The sequence below is a fragment of the Oncorhynchus mykiss genome, chromosome 17 (genome assembly GCF_013265735.2).
Source record: "Oncorhynchus mykiss isolate Arlee chromosome 17, USDA_OmykA_1.1, whole genome shotgun sequence".
Lineage (NCBI taxonomy): Eukaryota > Metazoa > Chordata > Actinopteri > Salmoniformes > Salmonidae > Oncorhynchus > Oncorhynchus mykiss.
The window spans coordinates 978,172-989,011 of NC_048581.1; positions in this window are offsets into that span (position 1 = coordinate 978,172).

Below are 10,840 nucleotides of genomic sequence, written 5' to 3' on the forward strand. Positions count from 1 at the left end.
GGCCTTCTGCTAGGGCACCAAGGCCCTCTGCTAGGGCACCAAGGCCCTCTGCTAGGGCACCAAGGCCTTCTGCTAGGGCACCAAGGCCCTCTGCTAGGGCACCAAGGCCCTCTGCTAGGGCACCAAGGCCCTAGCAGAGCCTTGGTGCTAGGGCACCAAGGCACCAAGGTAGCCTATTGGCTACAGCCTGTCATGTCAATGTGAAGGTGATAGCCTATTGGCTACATCCTGTCATGTCAAAGTGAAGGTGATAGCCTATTGGCTACAGCCTGTCATGTCAAAGTGAAGGTGATAGCCTATTGGCTACATCCTGTCATGTCAAAGTGAAGGTGATAGCCTATTGGTTACAGCCTGTCATGTCAAAGTGGTGAAGGTGATAGCCTATTGGCTACAGCCTGTCATGTCAAAGTGAAGGTGATAGCCTATTGGTTACAGCCTGTCATGTCAAAGTGGTGAAGGTGATAGCCTATTGGCTACAGCCTGTCATGTCAAAGTGAAGGTGATAGCCTATTGGTTACAGCCTGTCATGTCAAAGTGGTGAAGGTGATAGCCTATTGGCTACAGCCTGTCATGTCAAAGTGAAGGTGATAGCCTATTGGTTACAGCCTGTCATGTCAAAGTGGTGAAGGTGATAGCCTATTGGCTACAGCCTGTCATGTCAAAGTGAAGGTGATAGCCTATTGGCTACAGCCTGTCATGTCAATGTGAAGGTGATAGCCTATTGGCTACAGCCTGTCATGTCAATGTGAAGGTGACAGCCTATTGGCTACAGCCTGTCATGTCAATGTGAAGGTGACAGCCTATTGGCTACAGCCTGTCATGTCCAGACGATGATGTCATGAGGGAGGCGCCTGAAAACGGAGCCAAACTTTAATGAGACTTTTAATTACATGAAGTACCGGTCCAAAGTTTGGCCACACCTACTCATTCAAGAGGGTTTTCTTTATTTGTTAATATGTTCTACATTGTAGAATAACAGTGAAAACATCACAACTGTGGAATAACACACATGGGATCATGTAGTAACCAGAAACAAAGTGTTCATGTCCCGATCGTCGTCTGGAGCGGACCAAGATGCAGCGTGGGATGTTGTTCATGATGATTTTAATAATTAAAGAAAACACTGAACACCGAATACAAACTATACAAAAACAATAAACGCATAACGACCGTGAAGCTATAATGAGACCTGTGCTGAAACACAAGCAACTAACATAGACAATCAGCCAACAAACAAACAGTGAAACCCAGGCTACCTAAGTATGATTCTCAATCAGAGACAACTAATGACACCTGCCTCTCTGATTGAGAACCATACTAGGCCCGAAACATAGAAATCCCCAAATCATAGAAAAACAAACATAGACTGCCCACCCCAACTCACTCCCTGACCATACTAAAACAAACATAGACTGCCCACCCAACTCACGCCCTGACCATACTAAATAATGACAAAACAAAGGAAATAAAGGTCAGAACGTGACAATTAAATCGGTCAAAATATACTTGAGATTCTTCAAAGTAGCCACCCTTTGCATTGAAGACAGCTTTGCACACTCTTGGCATTCTCTCAACCAGCTTCACCTGGAATGCTTTTCCAACTGTCTTGAATTAGTTCCTACATATGCTGAGCGCTTGTTGGCTGCTTTTCCTTCACTTTGCGGTCCTTCACTCTGCAGATGGCCTTGGTGCCCTAGCAGATGGCCTTGGTGCCCTAGCAGAGGGCCTTGGTGCCCTAGCAGAGGGCATTGGTGCCCTTGCATCTTGGTGCCCTAGCAGAGGGCCTTGGTGCCCTAGCAGAGGGCATTGGTGCCCTGTCAGAGGGCCTTGGTGCCCTAGCAGAGGGCCTTGGTTCCCTGTCAGAGGGCCTTGGTTCCCTGTCAGAGGGCCTTGGTTCCCTGTCAGAAGGACTTGGTGCCCTAGCAGAAGGCCTTGGTTCCCTGGCAGGTGGGGCACCTCTTGAAAGCCAAATGGCTTCTACCCCCAAGCCATAGGACTGCTAAATAGTAAGTTAAATAGGTAACCAATAGCAACCAGGACAATCTGCACTGACCCTTTTTGTACTAACTTTTTTCCCACATCACATACACTGCTGCTACTGTCTATCATCTATCCTGTTGCCTAGTTACCCCTACCTATATACACTGCTGTTACTGTCTATTATCTATCCTGTTGCCTAGTTACCCCTATTACCTCGTACCCCAGCACATCACATACACTGCTGCTACTGTCTATCATCTATCCTGTTGCCTAGTTACCCCTACCTATATACACTGCTGCTACTGTCTATCATCTATCCTGTTGCCTAGTTACCCCATTACCTATATACACTGCTGCTACTGTCTATCATCTATCCTGTTGCCTAGTTACCCCATTACCTTGTATCCCGGCACATCACATACACTGCTGCTACTGTCTATCATCTATCCTGTTGCCTAGTTACCCCATTACCTCGTATCCCGGCACATCACATAGACTGCTGCTACTGTCTATCATCTATCCTGTTGCCTAGTTACCCCATTACCTCGTATCCCGGCACATCACATAGACTGCTGCTACTGTCTATCATCTATCCTGTTGCCTAGTTACCCCATTACCACGTATCCCTGCACATCACATACACTGCTGTTACTGTCTATTATCTATCCTGTTGCCTAGTTACCCCATTACCTTGTATCCCGGCACATCACATACACTGCTGCTACTGTCTATCATCTATCCTGTTGCCTAGTTACCCCATTACCACGTATCCCTGCACATCACATACATTGCTGTTACTGTCTATCATCTATCCTGTTGCCTAGTTACCCCTATTACCTCGTACCCCAGCACATCACATACACTGCTGCTACTGTCTATTATCTATCCTGTTGCCTAGTTACCCCTATTACCTCGTACCCCAGCACATCACATACACTGCTGCTACTGTCTATTATCTATCCTGTTGACACATCACATACACTGCTGTTACTGTCTATTATCTATCCTGTTGCCTAGTTACCCCTATTACCTCGTACCCCGGCACATCACATACACTGCTGCTACTGTCTATTATCTATCCTGTTGCCTAGTTACCCCATTACCTTGTATCCCGGCACATCACATACACTGCTGCTACTGTCTATCATCTATCCTGTTGCCTAGTTACCCCATTACCTTGTATCCCGGCACATCACATACACTGCTGCTACTGTCTATTATCTATCTTGTTGCCTAGTTACCCCTACCTATTCACACTGCTGCTACTGTCTATCATCTATCCTGTTGCCTAGTTACCCCTACCTATTCACACTGCTGCTACTGTCTATTATCTATCATGTTATCTATCATGCCTAGTTACCTACCTATATGTACATATCTACCCCTATTACCTCGGACCACGGCACATCACATAGACTGCTGTTACTGTCTATCATCTATCCTGTTGACACATCACATACACTGCTGTTACTGTCTATCATCTATCCTGTTGACACATCACATACACTGCTGTTACTGTCTATCATCTATCCTGTTGACACATCACATACACTGCTGTTACTGTCTATCATCTATCCTGTTGACTCATCACATACTGCTACTGTCTATCATCTATCCTGTTGACTCATCACATACATTGCTGTTACTGTCTATCATCTATCCTGTTGCCTAGTTACTTTATTTCTACCTATATGTACATAGTTACCCCATGACCTCGTACCCCGGCACATCACATAGTTACTGACTGTGTATTTATTCCTTGTGTTGTTATGTTTTTGTTGGGAAGGGCCAATCAGCCGTCAGTAAGCATTCCACTGTTAGTCTACACCGATTGTTTACGAAGCATGTGACAAAAAACATGTGATTTGATTTGGAGTCTTAGGACCATCAAGTAGGCTTGGGGTTGGCAGGATGTTGTGGACGGGGATGGAGGATGGGCCTGAGGGTAGAGGTTTCAATCCCAGTGCTAGGTACTAGGTTTTAATCCCAGTGCTAGGTACTAGGCTTCAATCCCAGTGCTAGGTACTAGGTTCCAATCCCAGTGCTAGGTACTAGGTTCCAATCCCAGTGCTAGGTACTAGGTTTCAATCCCGGTGCTAGGTACTAGGTTTCAATCCCGGTGCTAGGTACTAGGCTTCAATCCCAGTGCTAGGTACTAGGTTCCAATCCCAGTGCTAGGTACTAGGTTTCAATCCCAGTGCTAGGTACTAGGTTTCAATCCCAGTGATAGGTACTAGGTTTCAATCCCAGTGCTAGGTACTAGGTTTCAATCCCAGTGCTAGGTACTAGGTTTCAATCCCAGTGCTGGGTACTAGGTTTCAATCCCAGTGCTAGGTACTAGGTTTCAAACCCAGTGCTAGGTACTAGGTTTCAATCCCAGTGCTAGGTACTAGGTTTTAATTTTTTTTAAGTCTTTCTCAAACCTTAACCGATCAGAATGAATGCCGAAACGTAACTGTCAAAAATCAATATTTATTGGAAAGTTTATTAAAATTTGGATTCTGAAGTCAATTTCTAAATGTTTATTTTAGTTAAGAACAAATTCTTATTTTCAATGACGGCCTAGGTACAGCGGGTTAACTGCCTTGTTCAGGGGCAGAACAATAGATGTGTACCTTGTCAGCTCGGAGATTTGAACTTGCAACCTTTCGGTTACAAGCCCAACACTCTAACCACTCGGCTACCCTGCCACCCCAAAGTGTTTGATGCTACTCTACACCCTCTCTGTTCAGCATTGCAAAGAGATAGAAAGACATCTTGTTGCTACTCTACACCCTCTCTGTTCAGCATTGCAAAGAGATAGAAAGACATCTTGTTGCTACTCTACACCCTCTCTGTTCAGCATTGCAGAGAGATAGAAAGACATCTTGTTGCTACTCTACACCCTCTCTGTTCAGCATTGCAGAGAGACAGAAAGACATCTTGATGCTACTCTACACCCTCTCTGTTCAGCATTGCAGAGAGACAGAAAGACATCTTGTTGCTACTCTACACCCTCTCTGTTCAGCATTGCAGATAGATAGAAAGACCTCTTGTTGCTACTCTACACCCTCTCTGTTCAGCATTGCAGAGAGACAGAAAGACATCTTGATGCTACTCTACACCCTCTCTGTTCAGCATTGCAGAGAGATAGAAAGACATATTGTTGCTACTCTACACCCTTTCTGATCAGCATTGCAGAGAAATAGAAAGACCTCTTGTTGCTACTCTACACCCTCCCTGTTCAGCATTGCAGAGAGATAGAAAGACATCTTGTTTCTACTCTACACCCTCTCTGTTCAGCATTGCAGAGAGATAGAAAGACCTCTTGTTTCTACTCTACACCCTCCCTGTTCAGCATTGCAGAGAGATAGAAAGACATCTTGTTGCTACTCTACACCCTCTCTGTTCAGCATTGCAGAGAGATAGAAAGAGAAAAACAGAGGGAGGGAGAGAGGACCACTTTTTCTCTTCTCTTCTCACTCTCTTCTCTCCCCTCATCTTGTTTATACAAGCAATACCTTCTTTAATACTACAAGCCAGTGCACAGCAATCACACACACACATTCACAAGCAATCTCGCAACGCCGCTAACTAACGGCCTGCAGGGAATACTCTCTTGTGAGGCTTTGGAGGCTTGAAACTCAGTGTGTTGCCTGCTGGAAAGGCTTTAGATACAGTGTGTGTGTGTGGAATCAATGTGATAATTACCTCTCAGAATGAGCATGAACCATATTGAACTGGAGAAGGGCTTGTAACACCAGTTAGTGTAATAACACCAGTTAGTGTAATAACACCAGTTAGTGTAATAACACCAGTTAGTGTAATAACACCAGTTAGTGTAATGTAACACCAGTTAGTGTAATAACACCAGTTAGTGTAATAACACCAGTTAGTGTAATAACACCAGTTAGTGTAGTAACACCAGTTAGTGTAATAACACCAGTTAGTGTAATAACACCAGTTAGTGTAATAACACCAGTTAGTGTAATAACACCAGTACACCAGTTAGTGTAATAACACCAGTTAGTGTAATAACACCAGTTAGTGTAATAACACCAGTTAGTGTAATAACACCAGTTAGTGTAATAACACCAGTTAGTGTAGTAACACCAGTTAGTGTAATAACACCAGTTAGTGTAATAACACCAGTTAGTGTAATAACACCAGTACACCAGTTAGTGTAATAACACCAGTTAGTGTAATAACACCAGTACACCAGTTAGTGTAATAACACCAGTTAGTGTAATAACACCAGTTAGTGTAATAACACCAGTTAGTGTAATAACACCAGTTAGTGTAGTAACACCAGTTAGTGTAATAACACCAGTTAGTGTAATAACACCAGTTAGTGTAATAACACCAGTTAGTGTAATAACACCGGTTACATGACATGCATCCCGTTCATTACTGGTGTAGAGATGTGGAGGCAGAGCAGGGCATTCATTACTGGTGTAGAGATGTGGAGGCAGAGCAGGGCATTCATTACTGGTGTAGAGATGTGGAGGCAGAGCAGGGCATTCATTACTGGTGTAGAGATGTGGAGGCAGAGCAGGGCGTTCATTACTGGTGTAGAGATGTGGAGGCAGAACAGGGCGTTCATTACTGGTGTAGAGATGTGGAGGCAGAGCAGGTCATTCATTACTGGTGTAGAGATGTGGAGGCAGAGCAGGGCGTTCATTACTGGTGTAGATGTGGAGGCAGAGCAGGGCGTTCATTACTGGTGTAGAGATGTGGAGGCAGAGCAGGGCGTTCATTACTGGTGTAGAGATGTGGAGGCAGAGCAGGGCGTTCATTACTGGTGTAGATGTGGAGGCAGAGCAGGGCGTTCATTACTGGTGTAGAGATGTGGAGGCAGAGCAGGTCATTCATTACTGGTGTAGAGATGTGGAGGCAGAGCAGGGCGTTCATTACTGGTGTAGATGTGGAGGCAGAGCAGGGCGTTCATTACTGGTGTAGAGATGTGGAGGCAGAGCAGGGCGTTCATTACTGGTGTAGAGATGTGGAGGCAGAGCAGGGCGTTCATTACTGGTGTAGAGATGTGGAGGCAGAGCAGGGCATTTTGGTGCGCAGCCAATGTTAGAGTTACTCAGCGGAAAACCTCTGTTAGACCATGGACACACACACACACTCACACACACACAAACACACACACACTCAGTAGACCATGGACACACACACACACACACACACACAGTTAATAGACCATGGACACACACACACACACACACACACATACACACTCAGTTAGTAGACCATGGACACACACACACACACTCAGTTAATAGACCATGGACACACACACACACAAACACACACACACACACACACACTTAGTACACCATGGACACACACACTCAGTTAGTAGACCACGCCTCGTGGGACTCAATGCTAGTTACAACATCCGTTACCTCAGACTGTTGCTACAGCACAACCCTCTGGATTAACTGCCTGTATAACAACACATTAAAACACAGACACAGAGAGAGACACAAAACACACACAGAGAGAGACACAAACACACACAGAGAAACACACACACCCTAGTGTCATTGAACAGTGTGTGTGTGTTTGACCAGGGAGTTAGATGACATTGATATTGTCCAATCCGGCCCGCGGGTGTTTCTCATTCGGTGTTTTGGTCATGGAAACTGTAGAAATGATAACAGACCGACATTTATACAGTTTCCTGACTGTGTAGAAATTATAACAGACCGACATTTATACAGTTTCCTGACTGTATAGAAATGATAACAGACCTGCTCTCTAATAATCCTACAACCTCTCACAGTCTCACGTCAGAATTACATGTTCCTCCTGAATAAATCACAGAAATGTCAAGGAGCATCGCCAATTCCAAAAACGATTAACGGGGGACAATTTTCTGCACATTTTGAAGACGAGGAAATATAATCCATAATCCATCCGGACTTCGTCGAAGACCGAATGCTGCCCCCAGGGGGCGAAATGAGTTGGACACCCGTGCTTTAGGTGCATGTGCTGCCCAGGGGTGATGACTGTTAAAAACCTAAGCCTCATCACAGTTCCAACTGCCAAGTTATGATATTGTAGCATTATGATACTGTAGCATAATGATACTGTAGCATAATGATACTGTAGCATAATGATACTGTAATATTATGATACTGTAGCATAATGATACTGTAGCATAATGATACTGTAGCATAATGATACTGTAATATTATGATACTGTAGATAATGATACTGTAGTATTATGATACTGTAGCATAATGATACTGTAGATAATGATACTGTAGCATAATGACACTGTAGCATAATGATACTGTAGCATAATGATACTGTAGATAATGATACTGTAGCATAATGATACTGTAGCATAATGATACTGTAGTATTATGATACTGCAGATAATGATACTGTAGTATTATGATACTGTAGCATAATGATACTGTAGCATAATGATACTGTAGCATAAGGATACTGTAGCATTATGATACTGTAGCATTATGATACTGTAGATAATGATACTGTAGCATAATGATACTGTAATATAATGATACTGTAGCATAATGATACTGTAGATAATGATACTGTAGCATAATGATACTGTAGCATAATGATACTGTAGCATTATGATACTGTAGATAATGATACTGTAGCATAATGATACTGTAGATAATGATACTGTAGCATAATGATACTGTAGCATAATGATACTGTAGCTAATGATACTGTAGTATAATGATACTGTAGCATAATGATACTGTAGCATAATGATACTGTAATATTATGATACTGTAGATAATGATACTGTAGTATTATGATACTGTAGCATAATGATACTGTAGATAATGATACTGTAGCATAATGGCACTGTAGCATTATGATACTGTAGCATTATGATACTGTAGCATTATGATACTGTAGTATTATGATACTGTAGCATAATGATACTGTAGCATTATGATACTGTAGCATAATGATACTGTAGCATAATGATACTGTAGATAATGATACTGTCCGTTGGGGACATTTTAAAAACTATTTTTTTTACAGACAGTCTTCAAGTCTTTTAACCCAAGAAAACTGGTGGAGTTCCCCCTGGAGTTCCCCCTAGACACCCCCTGGTCCCCGGTCCACATTCTAATACATTCTCAACCATTATCACATCATATAGGCACCCCCCTGGTCCCCGGTCCACATTCTAAAACATTCTCAACCATTATCACGTCATATAGGCACCCCACTGTCCCCCGGTCCACATTCTAAACATTCTACACCATTATCACGTCATATAGGCACCCCCTGGTCCCCGGTCCACATTCTAAACATTCTCAACCATTATCACGTCATATAGACACCCCACTGTCCCCGGTCCACATTCTAAACCATTTTCACGTCATATAGGCACCCCCTGGTCCCCGGGTCCACATTCTAAACATTCTCAACCATTATCACGTCATATAGGCACCCCACTGTCCCCCGGTCCACATTCTAAACATTCTACACCATTATCACGTCATATAGGCACCCCCTGGTCCCCGGTCCACATTCTAAACATTCTCAACCATTATCACGTCATATAGACACCCCACTGTCCCCGGTCCACATTCTAAACCATTTTCACATCATATAGGCACCCCACTGGTCCCCGGTCCACATTCTAAACATTCTCAACCATTATCACATCATAAAGGCACCCCTTGGTCACAGGGTCCACATTCTAAACATTCTCAACCATTATCACATCATAAAGGCACCACTTGGTCCCAGGGTCCACATTCTAAACATTCTCAACCATTATCACGTCATATAGGCACCCCACTGTCCCCCGGTCCACATTCTAAACATTCTACACCATTATCACGTCATATAGGCACCCCCTGGTCCCCGGTCCACATTCTAAACATTCTCAACCATTATCACGTCATATAGACACCCCCTGGTCCCCGGTCCACATTCTCAACCATTCTCACATCATATAGACACCCCCTGGTCCCCGGTCCACATTCTAAAACATTCTCACATCATATAGACACCCCCTGGTCCCCGGTCCACATTCTAATACATTCTCAACCATTATCACATCATATAGGCACCCCCCTGGTCCCCGGTCCACATTCTAAAACATTATCACATCATATAGACAACCCCTGGTCCCCGGTCCACATTCTAATACATTCTCAACCATTATCACATCATATAGGCACCCCCCTGGTCCCCGGTCCACATTCTAAAACATTATCACATCATAGACACCCCACTGGTCCCCGGTCCACATTCTAAACATTCTCAACCATTATCACATCATAAAGGCACCCCTTGGTCACAGGGTCCACATTCTAAACATTCTCAACCATTATCACATCATAAAGGCACCACTTGGTCCCAGGGTCCACATTCTAAACATTCTCAACCATTATCATGTCATATAGGCACCCCACTGTCCCCCGGTCCACATTCTAAACATTCTACACCATTATCACGTCATATAGGCACCCCCTGGTCCCCGGTCCACATTCTAAACATTCTCAACCATTATCACGTCATATAGACACCCCCTGGTCCCCGGTCCACATTCTCAACCATTCTCACATCATATAGACACCCCCTGGTCCCCGGTCCACATTCTAATACATTCTCAACCATTATCACATCATATAGGCACCCCCCTGGTCCCCGGTCCACATTCTCAACCATTCTCACATCATATAGACACCCCCTGGTCCCCGGTCCACATTCTAATACATTCTCAACCATTATCACATCATATAGGCACCCCCCTGGTCCCCGGTCCACATTCTAAAACATTCTCACATCATATAGACACCCCCTGGTCCCCGGTCCACATTCTAATACATTCTCAACCATTATCACATCATATAGGCACCCCCCTGGT